Here is a 6,000-nt window from a genome sequence, read left to right on the forward strand (position 1 = left end):
TTTTGACAGATTACATCTCGTCAGATTGTAATCTTACGAATTTTGTAATCTTACGGTGACATATAGACAGATAAAGTAAAAAAATTGTAGATCATTCCACGAGTCGAACTCCTAGGGAATATTATAGTCGCACCTCATTGGTCGATGCAATTGAAAAAAGTCAAATCCGGCTTGTAAAACTATTGTATCGTGTGTTAAGCAATCACTAACAAGGAAATTACTACTACTATTCTTGGCTATTAAATTAAATTGAGTTTATTATCTCAACCGTACCGATCAATCTCATTCGTGTCTTCTCCATCCTACGTGACATTGGCGAAATAATCTGTGCCCTGTCACAACTAAAAACCATTAAACTAGGAATTGAATTGAATTGGTAACCAATCACATAAGGGCAATTTATTTTAGCATTTCTTGCGTGGAATAACTATAAATTCTTGTATTTTATAACCTAATCTAACAAAACTAATTAGTTATAAATGTGTTACCTAATTTTTAATCACAGTGTGTTATTATTAGCACAGTTTTAGGCATGTAGTTCTTTCAGCTAGTGAATAATATGGTATCTTGGTGCACTATTTGGGCTAGGTGATTGTACAGTCAGAGTAAGAAAACCTTCGTCAGTTTTCAAATTCATTCCTTTATCAAGTCGTTAACTCTTAGTACCTTTTGAAACTAAAGCACTAAACTGACAATTGCATATAAAATTAAACTTACATTGTATGATAACTTGGTTCAAAATAGTGTAACATCTTTGGACTACGTCTAGTTTTATATCAACATGGAATCTTTTTAATGGCGTAATTAGTCATTACAAATTTAAATTAGATATGATATCTTTCACTGAATTGTCAAAATATGTCTGTCAGTGTCGTATATTCTCGATCGGTAAAGCAGTACGCTCGTACTGAGCACACGAAAATAGATCTTAAGGTGACGAACCTTTTCTTACCCCGACTGTACACAGTTAAGGGTTATGTTACCAACGATATTCTATACTGAACTTCTGATTTGCATTTGTTTTTTTTTTACTTACAAATATACCAATATTGTGATAATTATAGAACGAGGTTTTATTCTAAATTTAATTTGTTCCATATGTGTGTGTGTTACAGTTTTTGTTATGACTTGTTTTATATAAAAATTAAAAAAAAAATCGCTCAGTAAACATTCAAATATTGTATTTTATAAATAATATACACAATGGCAGTGATTACCTGCGGTGCTATTTCTAGAACTAATGAACATTATTTTGTAAATTTTATAACGGAATATATAAATGCTGACGATTTTGTTTGTTTTATTTTTATTTTAAGCGTGTCCCGATAATGTGTGATTAAAACCTCTCTAATTCTAACCCCTACAGGGTTGCAAAAAAACTTGGGCACAATGGTTAGCTTCGTCGATGTTGGTTAAGTCTTGATCCATAGGAATTGGACCATTGAAATATTTTTTGAAGAGGAATGGCGATTAGTAGTAGACTGCTTCCGGGCACTTTTTTGCTTAACACATTCAATGCGGAAGGAGTTGTAATACGCCTCGCCTACCTTTTTTATGGTATGGTGGGTGGACGAGCATATGGGCCACCTAATGATAAGTGGTCACCATCACCCATAGACAATGACGCTGTAAGAAATATTAACTATTCCTTACGTCGTCAATGTGCCACCAACCTTGGGAACTAAGATGCTGTCCCTTGTGCCTGTAGTGTGTCTGTACACTGGCTCACTCACCCTTCAAACCGGAACAAAACAATACTGAGTACTGTTAGTAGGCGGTAGAATAACTGATGAGTGGGTGGTACCTACCCAGACGGGCTTGGGCTCTACCACCAAGTAACCTTACGGTATGGCTAAGAAAAACATAGATTTCTCTTTCGTGCAGAGGCAGTAACATCTATTTGATATATTGTAGGAAAGTAATAAATATATTTATATGATGCCTTTTGAAAACAGAATGCTATGGTGTACCTTATTAATATGAGGTCTCATTGAGCGTGTACCGCACTGAAGAAATAAAATTCGATCAAATCCACCTTGATCCACCATTCCACGCGGATAAGATGTATACAGTAACTTTTTTTAATTAATGTTTGTATGAATTTAAGCATTCAATGTTATCAATTCTTGTGTAAATAATATATATCTGTAATCGTTGAAAAAGTAATGTCCTTCCGCTAACTCTAAATATGTATGTGTGTTTTATTTTTGTAAAATCAACGACTACCGTTTCTATTCGATTGCGATTTGACAATTCGTTAGTAGAATTGGGACGTTTCATGTTTCTGAAAATTCAACACAGGATTAATATTTTATATACTTATTGTTACGAGAGTAACCTTAGCCTTCAATACGGTGTTATGACATTTGATTTAATATCATAATTTATATCACATTATTATTGCATATTATGTATATAGCAGGGGCTTTTGAATTTTCTTTATTATACATAATTATTATTATAATTAATTGAACTTGATACATTTCTTAAAAAAATCGAGCCAAATCAGGATTTATTTGTATTGGGAGATATTAATTTAGATTTAAAATCCAATAGCCCTGTAAAACATAAATATTATACTGTTATGTATAAGCATGGCCTAATGTGTGGAATCTTGGAGTATACTCGGATTGAACATAACAATAAAAAATTAAGTAAAACTTGTATTGATCACATATACGCTAGGTCACGCACCCAGGATATGTACACGACTGCGCTCGGAACAACACTGGCAGACCATCGCGCAATAGCACTCGCATGCATCGGCTCGCAGTGTATACAGGCTGTCTCAAAATTTAAAACTATATTAGACACAAAAAACCTTCATAAATATCTAAAAGAAATTGATTGGCAACCAATAAAAAACATAATATGTCCTTATAAAATATATAATATTGTCTTAAATTTTCGCGATTATTACACATTTAAATAAAACTAATTATAACGGATGAATCGCGTATATTAATTATTTTTAAACATCCCGACGTTTCGAGCACTTTGCTGTGTTCGTGGTCACGGGTAGACTAAGATGACATTTGTCTATTTGAAGAACAAAGGAAATATTATTAACAACTACCGCCAACGATTTCTCAATTGATATCTTGAGTAACGTTCCGGTTGCACGCAGAAGGCACTAACTGTATATTTAGGTCTTGCAGTCTGTTGGATTTGGGATTTTAAATTTTTAATAAGTGGATCCCAAGTGTTAGAAAGTCTCCAACCATCTTCTCTATTGAAGTTCGGATGTTTTTGAATTTCAATAGCCTCGCGTATCATTCTAGGAATGAATCTGTGTTCTCTAGCGAGGATCTGTGGTTTATCAAATCGGATAAAATGGTTAGGTTTATCCAGAGCATGTTCACAGACTGCAGACTTTGAAGAACGCCTATTTTTGACATCTCCTATATGTTCCTTGACCCTGGTACCGATGCTTCTCTTTGTTTGGCCTATGTAAGATAAACCACACTCACATTCGAGTTTATATACTCCTGCAGTTTGTAAAGGGATATTACTCTTGATAGGTCTCAAGAACTGGCTCACTTTGAAAAAATCACTCGTGCCTACATGTGCAAAGCCGCCAAAACTGTATGGGTTACCTAAGATCCATAAAACTGGTGCTCCGCTGCGTCCTATTGTAAGCCAAATCGATACACCAACATATAGATTGGCTCAACACATAGCAAGGATATTATCACCCCTCCGAGGACACACTGCGGCGTATGTCAAGGATTCTTACCAGTTTGTTGGTGAAATCAAAGACCTTAAATTAACCAACAATGAGACAATGGTTAGTTTTGATGTCCAGTCATTGTTTACATGCTTACCCATACAAGACTGCATCGAAATTGTTAAGAGGAAGCTACAGACACACAACATGCCTATTGAATATGCAGAGCTGTTACATCACTGCCTCACATCAGGTTATTTATTGTGGAATGATGAATTCTATGTACAAGTCGACGGGGTAGCCATGGGTTCTCCAGTATCCCCCGTGGTCGCCGATTTATTCATGGAAGACCTGGAGGAGAGGGCTCTTCGCTCCGGACCAATAACACCTAGGTTTTATAAACGGTACGTAGATGACACTTTCACAATATTACCTAGTGATTTGACATCTGCATTTTTAGTACATCTTAATTCTATAAATAAAAACATCCAATTTACTATGGAATTAGAGGCAAATAATTCTTTAGCTTTCCTTGACATCCTTATTATCAAGAATCCTGATAATACATTAAGTCACACAGTTTATAGGAAACCCACACACACCAACAAATACCTCAATGGTGACTCGCACCACCACCCTAGTCAGTTAGCTACCGTTGGCAAATCTTTGTTTCAGAGAGCCCACCATCTCTGCGATGCTGAACACCTAGAGGACGAGCTACGTCAGGTCAAGCTTGCACTCCACCAGAACAAGCTGCCCGTGCCTCACCAGCATCGCAGAAGCCGTATCAAGCCACCCACAGTTGAGCGACAACCTGCATTTCTACCATATGTGAAAGGAGTTACAGACAGAATTGGCAACATCTTGAAGCGAGCTTCGATTAAAACCGTTTACAAGCCTCATAAGAAAGTGAGCCAGTTCTTGAGACCTATCAAGAGTAATATCCCTTTACAAACTGCAGGAGTATATAAACTCGAATGTGAGTGTGGTTTATCTTACATAGGCCAAACAAAGAGAAGCATCGGTACCAGGGTCAAGGAACATATAGGAGATGTCAAAAATAGGCGTTCTTCAAAGTCTGCAGTCTGTGAACATGATCTGGATAAACCTAACCATTTTATCCGATTTGATAAACCACAGATCCTCGCTAGAGAACACAGATTCATTCCTAGAATGATACGCGAGGCTATTGAAATTCAAAAACATCCGAACTTCAATAGAGAAGATGGTTGGAGACTTTCTAACACCTGGGATCCACTTATTAAAAATTTAAAATCCCAAATCCAACAGACTGCAAGACCTAAAGATACAGTTAGTGCCTTCTGCGTGCAACCGGAACGTTACTCAAGATATCAATTGAGAAATCGTTGGCGGTAGTTGTTAATAATATTTCCTTTGTTCTTCAAATAGACAAATGTCATCTTAGTCTACCCGTGACCACGAACACTGCAAAGTGCTCGAAACGTCGGGATGTTTAAAAATAATTAATATACGCGATTCATCCGTTATAATTAGTTTTATTTAAATATATAATATTATAATAAGTAATATTAAAACCTGATATAAAAAAACTGAAATCGAAATTAAGCTTCATAATAATTGTAATGGTTCCAATGTAATATTCAATCCAAGAATTAAAAAAGCGTGTGTAGATAGAGATAATTTATTTATGAAGTGGCTAAAAGATCCTGGAAATAAAATTTTAAAACTTAAATATAATAAATCAAGAAATCATGCTAATAATATAATTTAAAAATTCAAAACTGAACAAATAAAAGCAAACATCATCAAAAACTATAAAGATCCAAAAATGTTATATGGCACATACTTAACGAAATTACTGGTAGGATCAAAAATTCCTTAGATAACACTATAATTAATGCACTTGAAAATCCAATTACTACTGTTAAAGATATAGCTAATAGGTTTGCATTTATATTTTGTGAGAATGTCAAAAATATCATATCAAATTGTAAAACTACCTTACTAGATCTACTACTACTACTAAATCTACGTATGTCGTGCCTGCAAACGTATCAATACGATTTCAAAAAGCAACACCTGGGTCAATTCTTAACATAATAAATAATATAAGATGCGATAAGGCACCTGGTATAGATGGTGTAAGAGCATCGGATTTAAAGGTCATCGGAAATAAGATATCACCAGTCATAGCAAAGCTCATAAACACTACGGTAAATTCAGGAAAATACCCAGTAGAACTGAAAACAGGTATAGTTAGACCAATACACAAAAAAGGAAGTCGAAAAGAATACGAAAATTACCGACCCATAACGATTCTTCCAACCGTAAATAAAATCATTGAAAAGTAT

The sequence above is a fragment of the Vanessa cardui genome, chromosome 24 (assembly GCF_905220365.1).
Source record: "Vanessa cardui chromosome 24, ilVanCard2.1, whole genome shotgun sequence".
Lineage (NCBI taxonomy): Eukaryota > Metazoa > Arthropoda > Insecta > Lepidoptera > Nymphalidae > Vanessa > Vanessa cardui.